Raw genomic sequence first — 15,242 nt, forward strand, 5'->3', positions numbered from 1 at the left:
CGTCTGACTTTGGCTCAGATGATGATTTTGCGATTTGTGAGTATGAACCCTGCGTCAGGTGCTGTGCTGACAGCTCAGAGCCTGAAGCCTGCTTCAGATTCTAGGTCCCCTTCTCTCTCTGCCCCTCCCCTGCTTGTGAGCTCGCTCTCTCTCTCTCTCTCTCTCTCTCTCTCTCTCTCTCTCAAAAATAAACATTAAAAAAATTTTAATAAAAATTAAAAAAAGAACTATTCTCTTTTACCCACTCAGATATTCCAAAGGGCCACACACCCATTGCACAAACCCAAGATAGAGTTATAAATATATTAGGGCATTTCTGAAATCTCTTAACTCATTTCAGCCCTTATTAGACTACTATTCCCCCCAACTTAAAACTCTTGACTCCACACCCTAATTCTAATACTAATCTTAGGCCTTGAACTGGAATTTATCCTAATTTCCATGGCAGTTGATTCAATTCTCCATGGGATACCTGGGCATGGCTTCCCCCTTCTAGAATTAACACCTTACTGGTTTTCCAAAATTCTAGACACTGACTTAAATGTAGTAACATGCGCTTCTATTTTCACATCAGATGCATTTGCAAGCCTTCCCTGGGGTTTCTTTTGTTTCTCCCAACCAAAATTTCTTTGATCATTTTTAAAAGGATTCAGAAAACTGCCTCTTACTCTGTTCTTATATAACTCCCTGCTACCCCAACCTAGAATGCCATCATTTGTCTATTTTGGTTTTCAAAGCAAAGTTTAGCATTTTGTCAAGTATGAAAAATCAGTGCACTCTGAAATCATCCATTCTTTGCTTTCCTTAAAGAGGAAACATATTTCTTTGTCCTGCAATTTATAAACTACTTTCTTCTTTTTTTAAATTTTTAACATTTATTTATTTTTGAGAGAGAGAGAGAGAGCGGGGGTGGGGGGGGTGGGGGGGGGGGAGTGGGCCAGAGAGAGGAGACACAGAAACTGAAGTAGGCTCCAGGCTCAGAGCTGTCAGCACAGAGTCTGATGCAGGGTTCAAATCCACAAACCATGAGATCATGACCTGAGCTGAAGTCAAACACTTAACCAACTGAGCCACCCAGGTGCCCCTATGTGTGTGTGTGTGTGTGTGTGTGTGTGTGTGTGTGTGTGTGTGTTTAAAGTTTATTTATTTATTTTGAGAGAGAACAAGAGAGACAGAGAGAGAGAGAGAGAATGGGAGGGGTAGAGAGAGATTGCATTGATAGAGATTGTACCCCTACTTTTTATTTTTCTATTCTTATACCCCTATGTAATTTTTTTGCCACTCCTTGACTATAACTAACTCTTGCACTTCTTTGAAACAATGTGACACTATTTAGTATATTTCTCTCAAGGATTTCAAATTATATTTTTATTAATACAATATTTAGTTTTACTGTCTCTTTAGCAGAGAATAGTATAGCTTGTCCCCCAAAGGAGAGGGATACCCTTAGAAAAATAAAAACCAACCATAAATGAGAAACAAGTATGTTTTTGTTTTGTTCAGTGAACATCCTAAAGTTTTTAAGACACTGAGATTGTTAGTCATTCTACTGTAAAGATTAAAGTCAAAGTAACATAAGAGGAATAAGAATAGGGAAGAGGAAAAAATACAGCTCCTAGAAAAGAGAGAATGCTTGCATTTCTTGGTTTTTCAACCGATAAGCAAGTAAGAGACTGTTTTAATACATTCACTTGATGACCTTTAAAAGCATCCATCTTCATGTGTGGCATTAGAAGCACATAATGAGATTAGTATTTAGAGATTGTTATAAGAATAGGTCAAGTTAGTCACAAGTATATTTTCATTTTGGTTCAATGTACTTTCTGTTACAGCATTTTACAAGGCAATGTGTGATTGGTTTCAAGGAAATGGAACAGTGAGAGTACTCCCTTGGCCTTTTATCTCATTTTCCCCCTCACTTGGTGGCAACCATCAATTAGTATGGTCCATATTAGACTTAGGCATGTAAGTAAACAGAAGGTCTTTTGGAATGGCCTAGAGAGAGGAAACTGAAATCATCAGAATTTTCAGAAGATCTTTAAGACTGTCTGCCAGTACATGAAAATCAGGGTATGCCTCCAAATCAACCTATTCATCAAGGGTCTTTCAAAGCCACCTCAGTCAAAAAGCTGACAATGATGATGGCTGCTGAAGTGATCTCTCCTTCCATAGAACACACGTATAGCACTTTCCTTGCACTTTAATCATAGGCATTCAAAGCCTCAACTATTTGGGTAAGTGGAAAGGTCCAAGCCAAGTGATTCTACTCAGCCAACCTGGACAAGCCTCTAGAAAACCTTGGGAACTGTGCTTCCTCAAAACAAAATAAAGGTTTGGGACCTCTCCCACTTGTCCATTTAGGATACCTGGGTGGAGCCCTAGGAACCCATTAATTTTTAAAACCTGCTTAAGCAAGATCTGGAAGTGAAAAGTGCTGGAGCAGGAGCTGTGATTTCTTCTCACAATCTTCACCTACTATGTGATATTTGTAACTGTGTGCATGAATTACCTTGATATGCATTAAAAAACAAAACTCTCTCCAGGGTATTCTAATGTATAGGCAGAATTCAAACCTATTTGGATTGATGTGGTATTTCCCCCTATCCTGGGATATTGCTATCTCTTCCCCAAACTTTTCCACAGAATTGTTAGTGTGTTCTTATTTTATTTTGATTCTGATGAAAAAATGTGGTTTTTGTACTGTTGCAGAATACATAGAATTGTGCCTTAGGTTTCCCAATTCACCAGCCTGATTCCATGCACCTTTGGCAGTTCTACATATGTGTCCTGCAGTTCCTCTGGGAAGTTGGAGGAACATGTGATACACTGATGTTTACCACATATAGCTGTATGGTCACAAGACTTCATCCATACTGAAGATTTACTAAAAGTAGGAACAGTGTCTTTTATCTCTGTATCCTCAGTCTAAATAAGGAATGCCATGTAATTTTAATCCTCAATTACTTGATGAATTAATGAATAATATAAGATATAAAATGCAGTGATTGCTCATTCCATCTCCTTGCACACTCCACAGTGCCTAACACAATAACTTTGTTGCATTTAAGAACTATAAAATGCAGGTAAAAGTTAATCACTATTTTATGTGTTTGAAAAAGAGATGCTTGGGAATTAGAGGACGTAATTGGGTTAAAGATCTTAATTTTTTTTTTAATTACAGAATTCTTCAGAATCTGATGAATGCTATGAGCAGTCTCCATACCCTCCAAACTATACCTATATTTTGAAGGGATTTGTAAATTAAGTCCCCCTCCAAAGTCATCCTGGATTCCAAATTAAGAGCCACTAGACCAGTTCTGAGCCACATACCCAGTCCTGGGACATGTGGATGGCTCAGTCAGTTAAGTGTCCAACTTCAGCTCAGGTCGTGATCTCACAGTTCTGTGATGGAGCCTCACATCAGGCTCTGCATTGACAGCATGGAGCCTGTTTGAATCTTCTGTCTCCTTTTCTCTCTGCCCCTCCCCTGCTCACGCATGCATTCTTTCTCCTCAAAAATAAATAAACATTTAAAAAATAAAAAATAAAAACATAAACAGCCATGAAGAAGGACCATGCTTACCAATATCAAGTCCCAGTAGGAATCCAGACACTCAACCAATAGAAACGTGAAAGGCCTCTAAGAGACTCTTAAATACAGAGAACAAAGTGAGAGTTGCTGGAGGGGAGGTGGTTGGGGGGATGGGCTAAATGGGTGATGGGCATTAAAGAGGGCACTTGTTGGGATGAGCACTTGGTGTTAACATGTAAGTGATGAATCACTGGGTTCTACTCCCAAAACCAATACTATACTGTATGTTAACTAACTTGAATTTAAATATATACATACATACATACATACATACATACATACATACATACATACATACATAAGAAAGGCAGTCACTTTTAAGATAAAGACTGCCCTGACAAAGTTTGGGACTCTCTGGAGGTAAGTGTCTCTCTGCAAAGAGGTTATTTATGTCCCCAAGCCTAGATCAGCTGTTTGTGCAGGGCTGGTAGAGGGGAAGCATGTTTGCCTCAGGAGTTTATTGCAGGCAAATTATCTCTGGAAAATACTGCTAGGGAAAGTGCTGACCAGACAACATCTATATTTACACAGTTAGATATTCATTAAAACAGAAAATGCCCACTAAATTTAGAGAGCTGCTAAGTGCCAGATTCAAGAACAGACCAGTACAGAAAAGTTGGTTCAAATTTGTCCCAAGAGTGTACCAGGGATAAGTTGGGTTCCATGGCAGTAACTTCTCCCAGGTGACCCTGACCATAAGAATGTCAAATGTATCGCCAGGAAGCAAGTCTTGTTTTTTCCTAAGGGAACACAATAAGATGGTCAGATGGTAGGATTTGATCCAGTACAGTAGCAATTATGTCTAAAGAAGGAGTTCACTCTTCCTATTCCAATGCATCCCACTGAGAGTATTACAGCCTGTATTATCTTGACATAAAATGTGACCAAATGGCATTCACAAACCCCCTCTGTGAAACAGGAAGTAGATTTCTGTGTACAAAGACCAGTTGAACTTACATTGAAGAGTATACAGAGAAAAGGGGGACTGATTTATCTTCATTCTTATACATATAAGAAATAACTAGGCCCATGGAGGTAGGCAACTTTCCCAAGGTCATAAAATTGAGAAGTTCCTAATTCTAAATCCATGAAATTCTTGCTACTCATATTTTAATTCAAAATGCAGCAGCAGCAGCATTTGGAAGCTCGTTGGAAATGCAGAATTTCAAGCCCCAAGCCAGACTTGCTGAAGCTTAATCAGCATCCTAATAAGAGCCACAGAGAGATGTATGCATGTATATAATGTGTATGCTTAAGAAGCATTGTACCAGACAATGTGGCCTCCTCAATGTGGTCATGTTCTTATTGTTACGGTAACAGTTTGGGAGGCAGGAGAGAGGAAAGAATATTTACTTGAGAGATGAGAGGAGAGGTGTTAAAAATGTATGATTTAGAAAAATCTACGTACTTTGGAAGGGTTAGGGAAGATATGAAACAAATGAAGCATGGGAGCGTTGGGCCCTGAGGACACCATAATCTTTCAAGCAAACAAAAGAAGATTCTGGAGGTGGGAGAAGAAGGCAAAAATGGAAGAAAGGGACCGGAGATCCTTCTTCTCAGTTTCCTCTATAGGTTTTATCTCTAGAAATACAAATGCATTTTAATACCAGCTTTTAAAAAAACTAGTTAAGATAAGTGAATGCTTACTTACTCATCATCCAAGTCAAGCACAAATGACCAGCTTTTTTCTGGGACTTGTAACTGATATTCAGAAAGATGATCCTATACATAAGAAATCCACAGAGACTAATTTGATAATCCATTGTGTTTAGTATAATTTCAGTTACAAGTAAGTTTTACTTCATTGTAATTCTAGAAAAACTGATAGTTCATGTGTGATGGTTTCTTTTATTTTTAGCTAATTAAAATCCCCATTCCTAAAAGCTGAAAAAAAAAATCATTTTCAACGTATGAGAAATCTTAAAGCCACACATGTGATACCCAAATCATCTAGTTATCTCTGTTCATTGCTGGGTCCCTGAAGTGAGAAGAGTGCTGGACTTTGAGTAGGTACTAAGTAAATATTTGCTGAATGAATGAATGAATGAATGAATGAATGAATCCCATGCAAACTGTCCTCCTAGCTTGTCCTGAACTGGAAACTCAGAAGCCTGTTACTTCATGGAGAAGATATGCTTATTAAAAATTCTTTCCTTATACCCTGCCAAATTTTACTTTCCTGTAATTTGCAACCAACCACTCAAGTTCTGCTTCCTCTTCTATATGACGGACCTCCGGCTATAAGCAATCACAGTGACTTTCCAATCAACATATATATTACTAATGGATTCAACTCATTTCTGTACATAATGCAGGATTAATTCATGAAAGATATGAAGTTCATGGTCACAAGCTTTCTATACCTGTTTCAGGACTATATTACATATTTAAATCTGAATTCAGGGGGTTTGAGGACTTTGAATTTCATGATGAATCATTTCTAGTCATTCTGTACACAAAACAATAAGGACAGAGGACAAGCATGAATCAGCACTGGAAAAGTATTTTAAGATACTTTTCTTAAAAGGCTGCCTGGCCCACTTACCTCTCCATTCCCACCCATCCCCACCTACTCCTTCACGTACAGTTACAAAGAACCTCACTGATTCCAAATCCCTGAGTTCAATCTTCAAGGAGGTATATTATGATTGGTTTCACCATGGGCTAACAGAGAAGGAAAATCCATTGGAATCTTCTCATTGTATCGACTTGGTCTCACTGTGAAGCTCCATTTATTCCAGCAGACAGGTACTTGACCTTCACAGGTCCTTAGAACACTTAATGTTCTGCCTAACACCTCCAGCAAAGGCATTTTACCTAAAAGCCTCAAAACTGAAAGCAGATTCAGAGAAGGCAGATTCACAAGTGTGTTCCAAGGGGATTTCAAAACAAATCTGCAAAAATTGGGGTGGGAGGCAGAAGGATGAAAGTGGGAAAATAAATAAGGCAGGATGGAGGGCAGTGGTGAAAACATGCAGAAATAAAGAGATAAGGTGAAGATGGAGTAAGGAGCAAAAGGAGGGACGCCTGAGAGACTAAGAAGGAGGTGAAGAAAAAAGAGGGAGATTGAAAGCTACTCTAAGGAACGATGGAAGGTGATCGCTCCTCCAGTAGAGAGTTGGGAGGGAAAAAGGTAAATGGAGACGTCTGTAGCATATTCCAACCTTCTACATGTAATCAACACTGTCATCATATGAAAAACCAGAAGAGCAAAGTTGGTAGTTTTGAACAACACTACCTCTTGGAAGATCAGAAATCAAGACCCACATCAATCATCTATCCTTTCATATTACAGATGAGGAATCTGAGACCTAGAGAATGGAAGTTTCTTAATTCAGAGAGGAGCTGACTGGTACCAGAGCTGAGAAAATAAATGCCTCACCTAAAAAGTTGTTTGTTAACAAAATTTACAGGCTTTTTCCAACCTTTTTGGAAACAACAAAAGCAAAGTGCCAAGGCTGCATAAAAATTATTTTAGGAAATAAACCGTGACAATATATAATGACTAACTTATTGCTCTGTAGAAGCAGATGCTTCCTTTAACAGTTGTGATGGAGGATGGAGATAAAAAGAACTAGCACCACTAGCCCCTTTTACTATGTTCCCAAGCCAGCAGAATGATCACATCAAACAAGGACCCAAATCAGGGGTGGAAATAGTCCTATAATAAGCAATAATTTCCCCTTCCTTGATCTTAAGTTAGCCAGCTTACCATTAGGGCTTCTAAATATGATGCCTCAGCAGGAATCAGTTAATGACACTTTTTTTTTTTCCACCTCAAGATAAGCAGCTCTGTACTTTGCTAGGAAATCTCACTCAGCTCTATTCAGGGAAATTGAGGTCAGAAGAAATATAAGCCTCCTTTGGCACATTAAAAAAAATAAAGCATTTTTTAGCTAAGTTTAATCACAAGGTTTAATATCAGCATTTCCACACATAGGTATAGCTCCTACCCACTCCTCTGAACAAACATTTCTTTTAATCTAATCTGAAATCTTCAAATGCAAAATTAAATTCTGCCCAAGCTAATCAGGCAGAGAAAGGCTAGTGAAACAAGGGATGAGATAAATATCTTTCTCTTAAGCCATAATCATTTGCAGAATTTCTCACCCAAGAGATGGGAGTAGATTTTTATTGACAGTTTTGATATAGAGATAAGCAGTGTTTCATGGATTGTTTTTATAGAAGTTCTTTGTTTCAGTTTAGTGGGTGGGAAAGCAAGCACTGATAGTATTCTGGGTCGGAGGGCTTAGGCAGGTGAGCTATTTCCCAGAATCATTAGAAAATTCCTGCCTTACAGGAAGCCATTTTATGAGCAAGTGGATAAGTATATGCATGTTTCCTTAGCCATGAGAAAAAGTTGGGGGGGAAGGGGGAGGGGGCACACCTAGAGCAGCAGTGAGGAAACTTTCCTGTAAAGGGCAAGATGGTAAATATTTTAGCCTTTGTGGGCCATACACTTATTATTTCAACTACTCAACTCTTCCATTGCAGCTCGAAAGCAGCCAAAATGTATTAAAAAAATGGGCAAGGCTGTGTTCCAATAAATCCTTATTTACAAAAACAAGTGACAGCTGAATTTGCTCTGTGACCTGTGCAATAGTTTGGCAATTGTGGGGTAAAGGGTTATCAACTTCTTAAACTAGATGTCTAGAAACACATTGAAAACAAAATCTTTTTTTTAATATGAAATTTATTGTCAAATTGGTTTCCATACAACACCCAGTGCTCATCCCAACAGGTGCCCTCCTCAATACCCCTCACCCACTTTCCCCTCCCTCCCACCCCATATCAACCCTCAGTTTATTCTCAGTTTTTAAGAGTCTCTTATGGTTTGCCTCCTTCCCTCTCTGCAACTTTTTTCCCCTTCCCCTCCCCCATGGTCTTCTGTTAAGTTTCTCAGGATCCACATAAGAGTGAAAACATATGGTATCTGTCTTTCTCTGTATGACTTATTTCACTTAGCATAACACTCTCCAGTTCCATCCACGTTGCTACAAAAGGCCATATTTCATTCTTTCTCATTGCCAAGTAGTATTCCATTGTATATATAAACCACAACTTCTTTATCCATTCATCAGTTGATGGACATTTAGGCTCTTTCCATAATTTGGCTCTTGTTGAAAGTGCTGCTATAAACTTTGGGGTACAAGTGCCCCTATGCATCAGCCCTCCTGTATCCCCTGGGTAAATTCCTAGCAGTGCTATTGCTGGGTCATAGGGTAGATCTATTTTTAATTTTCTGAGGAACCTACACACTGCTTTCCAGAGCGGCTGCACCAGTTTGCATTGCCACCAATGGTGCAAGAGAGTTCCCATTTCTCCACATCCTCGCCAGCATCTATAGTCTCCTGACTTGTTCATTTTAGCCACTCTGACTGGCGTGACGTGGTATCTGAGTGTGGTTTTGATTTGCATTTCCCTGATGAGGAGCGATGTTGAGCATCTTTTCATGTGCCTGTTGGCCATCTGGATGTCTTCTTTGGAGAAGTGCCTATTCATGTCTTCAATGCCCATTTCTTCAATGGATTATTTGTTTTTCGGGTGTGGAGTTTGGTGAGTTCTTTATAGATTTTAGATACTAGCCCTTTGTCTGATATGTTATTTGCAAATATCTTTTCCCATTCCATTGGTTGCCTTTTAGTTTTGTTGATTATTTCCTTTGCAGTGCAGCTTTTTATCTTCATGAGGTCCCAATAGTTCATTTTTGCTTTTAATTCCCTTGCCTTTGGGGATGTGTCAAGTAAGAAATTGCTGTGGCTGAGGTCAGAGAGGTCTTTTCCTGCTTTCTCGTCTAGGGTTTTGATGGTTTCCTGTCTCATATTCAGGTCCTTTATCCATTTTGAGTTTATTTTTGTGAATGGTGTAAGAAAGTGGTCTAGTTTCATCCCTCTGCATGTTGCTGTCCAGTTCTTCCAGCACCATTTGTTAAAGAGACTGACTTTTTGCCATTGGATCTTCTTTCCTGCTTTGTCAAAGATTAGTTGGCCATACTTTTGTGGGTCCAATTCTGGAGTCTCGCTTCTATTCTGTTGGTCTATGTGTCTGTTTTTGTGCCAATACCATGCTGTCTTGATGATGACAGCTTTGTAGTAGAGGCTAAAGTCTGGGATTGTGATGCCTCCCACTTTGGTCTTTTTCTTCAATATTACTTTGGCTATTCAGGGCCTTTTGTGGTTCCATAGGAATTTTAGGATTGCTTGTTCTAGCTTCGAGAAGAATGCTGGTGCAATTTTGATTGGGATTGCATTGAATGTGGAGATAGCTTTGGGTAGTATTGACATTTTAACAATATTTATTCTTCCAATCCATGAGCATGGAATGTTTTTCCATTTCTTTGTATCTCCTTCAATTTCCTTCATAAGCTTTCTATAGTTTCAGCATACAGATCTTTTACATCTTTGGTTAGGTTTATTCCTAGATATTTTATGATTCTTGGTGCAGTTGTAAATGCGATCAGTTTCTTTATTTGTCTTTCTGTTGCTTCATTGTTAGTGTATAAGAATGCAACTGATTTTTGTACATTGATTTTGTATCCTGTGACTTTGCTGAATTCATGTATCAGTTCTAGCAGACTTTTGGTGGAGTCTATCAGATTTTCCATGTATAATATCATGTCATCTGCAAAAAGTGAAAGGTTGACTTCATCTTTGCCAATTTTTATGCCTTTGATGTCCTTTTGTTGTCTGATTGCTGATGCTAGCACTTCCAACACTATGTTAAACAACAGCGGTGAGAGTGGGCATCCCTGTCGTGTTCCTGATCTCAGGGAAAAAGCTCTCAGTTTTTCCCCATTGAGGATGATGTTAGCTGTGGGCTTTTCATAAATGACTTTCATGATGTTTAAGTATGTTCCTTCTATCCTGACTTTCTCGAGGGTTTTTATTAAGAAACGATGCTGAATTTTGTCAAATGCTTTTTCTGCATCAATTGACAGGATCATATGGTTCCTATCTTTTCTTTTATTAATGTGATGTATCACATTGATTGATTTGTGGATATTGAACCAGCCCTACAGCCCAGGAATCCCACTTGATCATGGTGAATAATTCTTTTTATAACCTGATGAATTCGATTTGCTAGTATCTTGTTGAGAATTTTTGCATTCATATTCATCAGGGATATTGGCCTGTAGATCTCTTGAAAACACAAAATCTTATGCTTAGAAGGACACTTATGTAAGAGTCAGGTCAACTGTACATTTAGTTACCCAAATTCAACAAGAGAGAAGGAAAGAGAAAAAATAGCAACTGAATAACATAAAATGCTAACCTACCATTGCACCTAATTGAACCTATGCCTGGTGCAGGAGAAAGACCTATGATAAGAGGAGAGAAATTTCATGTTTCTTTAGTCACTTACCTTTCCTAATTCTGGCCCACCTGGTGCTCAAGAACTCTGAAACTCTCTCAAACTCTCATCACATGAGCACTGTGCCCAGAGGGTGATGTTCTAGTTGTAATGTTTGAAGACACTATATCACTTTCTTGCTATGGCACTCATAAATCACCTAATTCAGGGTCCAACTAAAGAAACAGAAATCATCTCCAAGGCTAGAAGACAAAGCAGGAGCATTTAACCTATTGACAGAGTTTGTGGCTTTCCATAATAGTACCTTCATGACAGATTTTCAAGGGTGGTTGTAACTGCTGACCTTAAAACCCTAGCTCAGCATAAAACATAATGCCAGTACATATAGCCCAGTCTTATTCAATGCTTGAAACCCCTCTACTACATCCTCACACAATTCAATGAACAATTACTGATGAAATAACTATTATAATAGGAAACTAATGACTTCTTGAAGTGACACATTCCTTCTTTGAACCACTTTATTAGGAACTTCTCCAGATGGAGCTAAAATATCTGTCTTCCCAAAGGTTTGTTTATACTATGGATAATCCCCAAACAGAAAGTAACCACCCACCTGGCACCACTGAAATCCATGGCCAAATATTATCATTTTCAAAATTCACTAGTACTGAAATTTGGGGTAAGGAATTTTGGGAATTTCCCATATATGGGGTTCCCCCCTTAACTATGAATTTTGAATCATATTTGGTGCCAAGAGGTAAAGCAGAGTAGGGGTAGATACAGCCAATAAAGTTTAACTTGTTTCAAGTGGTGCTGTGTCTGAACAATTTATTTATTTGTTCTGCCTATGAGAAACTCATCACTTCAACAGGTTCATGTTTATAATATTAGATTTCATTCGGATGTCTTAGACATTTAACATTTAGCCTTTGGAGACTTAGTTTGCTGATTTATAAGTTTAAAAACAAAAGAATGTAGTGTATTCCACTGATGAACAAGTCAGTTCAATTGTTTTGATAATTATCTCAACAGTGATACCAGTCCTCTATGCCCTATTAAAGGGAATAGAATTAGACTACTCCAAGCATAAATGACCTTCCCATGTAAGCATGGTAACTACCTATTTCTCTCATATGTCATCAAGATTGAAAATGATCCTCTACTTACTAGGTGGTTTCTGAAACCCTGCTAATGGGAAATAATGCCTTTTGTTCCCTGTTTCAGGGATTAGCATGATTAAAATATAAGCATTTATTATCTAATTTCATACAAATATCTATATAGCTGATAGATTAATCCTGAGATTAACCTTGGGCCACAAAAGTGAGTAAAGATTAGAATAATACTTAAGTACTAAACTGGTACAGAGGGCAGTATGAAGAAAACAGAACTAGAAGAATCTGAATGCTTAAAATAAACTTAGACTCATTTATAAGTTAGCCTGGGACAAAGCAATGAGAAATGGGGAAGGAAGAAAAGGATTGACCCAAGAAGACATTTGGCCATTTACCAGATGGTCTAGAAGGGTAATCCAGTTTCTAAAACAGAAGTAACAGTATATGGATCCACTTCATAACCCACCTCGCAGACTGGTTTCAGCACAAACCACTTTTACATCTTTAAATCAAACTGCCTACACCCTGATGGACCAATGCTTCATGTGGCCTATGGCCATGCTGAAGGCAGTAAGAATGATTAGGGATCCTGTCCACTCTCTATACTCTACTGTATCCCACCCCACCCCTCAAACAAAACCTTGGAAACTCAACTCCAAAAGCACTGTTGAGTAATATAACTGTTACTGATGGATTCATTGATAGAAGGAATATTTCTAGAATTCTCTCCAAACCCCTAGTCTCTCTCCTGGACAACTGCCCCAGTTTCTCCAATTTACATTTTCACCAGAGTTACTTAAAATCCTGTTATCTTGCAATCTCCACCTAACACAATAAAAGGTAGTTGTATTGCATTAGTCAAGCAAAAACCTGTTCTTAACCAAACCTTGCTCTTCTGAGTATTGAAAAGTAAGGCCCTGCTAGGTTATCTCTACAGTCCCAGATGATCTTCACAATGCTGGTGGGAGGCATTGAGGTCAGAGTTTCATCTTCATTTTATTACCAAGGAAATCTGAGCCTAGATTAGACTTGCTCAGAGTCTCAGATCCAATTGTGTAATTTGAGTAACAATCCATCCATTCCTTCCTTCAACTTCAAAGAATCCGGTAGTGCACTGATTGCTAGTGATCCAAGTCTACTTAAGCATGATGACAAATGCTACTCAGGAGTAAACATGCAATGGGACAGTGCCCAGCCTTATCTGAGGAGTCAAAAAAGGTTTCTTTAAGGAAAAGATGACTCCTGAAATAGGATGCTATAGAAGATATGGAGGTATTAGGTAGGGCAAGGATATTCTAGAGACAATTGACAGCATGTGAAGCCATGAGAGCAGATTCTGGGCTTGACTTTAAATGTTTCTATTTTCCTTCACAAGCCATCACATAAAATAATCCTAATCCCTGTGATACTCACCCCACCAAGAAACCACTAGGAAGCTCTCCACTCATCAGTGGAATTTCTCATGACATCCATCCATTTCTTATTTCATTCATTTAACACTTAATGAATTACCATTATAACATAAATAATAAAATAGAGAACATGTATTGAGCACCTACTATGTGCCAGCCATTTTATATACACTACCTCATTTGATCTTGCCACATACCTGCAAGGTAGGGACTATCTCCATTTTTTAATGAATAAATGAGGCTCATTGCCATTAAGTTCGTTGTTGAAGGCCACACAACTATGGAGTAAATGAAATAAAATTCAACCTTTGAGTCTATAGATCCCCCAAACTTGGGCTTTTTCCAGGATTTCACACTGCCTCATTCATCTACTCAAAAAAATATTTGTTCATTGCCTACTATGTGCTCTCTGCTATGGAAAACAGGCCCAGAGACTCAGAATTTTAAAATAGGAAATTTCTAAGAACTTCATTGTAGAAAGCAAAGACAAAGTTGCTCATCTGCCAATAGCTGGGTTACCACCACATCCCTGTTCCAGCGCACATCAAAATTACTTCTTTCTTTTATACATGAGTGCAACTTAATAAGTAAGACCCTCTATGAAAATTGCCTTGTGGTCAGCAGGGAAGGAAAGTCATTGTGAACCCAAGTAGGTGAAAGATCTATGACACTCAGCAGATGGACCTTTCAGTTTTATGTTAGCAAACTTCAAAAAGGCCATTTGAAAAGAACACAGATGACATTCATTCAAAGGGGTGACAGAATTTGTCTAGGAAAACATTAGACACCTATCACCTTGTTGAGACCTCAACTTTCTTTCTGTAACTCCTGACATGAAGCATGCTTTTGTGATGGAAACTCTGGCTTTTTCCTTACTTCTCGGGAAACTGACATCTAGGCTGCATAAGGCACTCTGTTAGGGCTCATAGACAGAGGGAGAAGGTCCTTCCATGTGACCTTTCCATGCTAGACACTGACTAAGGAGCTTTTGAAGCAAAGGGAAGAGATGAAGAGACCACTCCTTCCCTCCTGGCATCACTAAGTTATAGAAAGGCCATGTTCATGCTGAAGAAATAACAACTGTACAAACTGTGATGTCCAAGGTTTACTGGTGGTGGCATCTTCAGAACAATTTAATGTCTGGATTTGGGGGATAGCTTCAAACCTTGTCTCCAGACTTCACAAAAAAATCTGTGTTCCACAACATTCATTTAACAAACTCATGCTTATCCAGCTAGATTCAGCCTCTGTCTCTTGCAGATAGGAACTCTGATGCAGGGGACATTTGCAGGGTTGGTCTGCTCAGAATCATTTAGCCTTTTCTTTTAGGAATATCACAACAAAAATCAGTTTGCCCATCACAGAGTCTCCCCCATGTTTCCCTTCCACATACACTCTTTACAGTTGAGCACCAGACTAATCATTGTATCCTGTTCTCCTGAATACAGGAAGTAGTCCAGGTGTGACACATGACCCAAGCTGGGCCCAACAGTCTGATTGGGGATTTTATTTTTTATCTGCAAGTAAGAGGGAAAACTTGTATACCAGAGGATAAGAGCAACTCAGCTTGTGAAATGTAAAATGGCAAAGTGCCATTGCATTCTTACCAGCATAATGTCAGCACATCTGACATAAGGGTTCTTGAAGAATGGAAGAAAAAAGTCATAGGTAGTTTAAGCTGGCCTGACCCTCTCATTTAACAAATGAAGAACTTTAGGCCCAGAGAGGGGAAGAGACTTACACAAGACTACATAGCTTTTAGAAGCCAGAGTACAAATTCTCTCCACCTCTTATCAACATTTGCACACC

The sequence above is a fragment of the Felis catus genome, chromosome A2, assembly GCF_018350175.1.
Source record: "Felis catus isolate Fca126 chromosome A2, F.catus_Fca126_mat1.0, whole genome shotgun sequence".
Taxonomy (NCBI): domain Eukaryota; kingdom Metazoa; phylum Chordata; class Mammalia; order Carnivora; family Felidae; genus Felis; species Felis catus.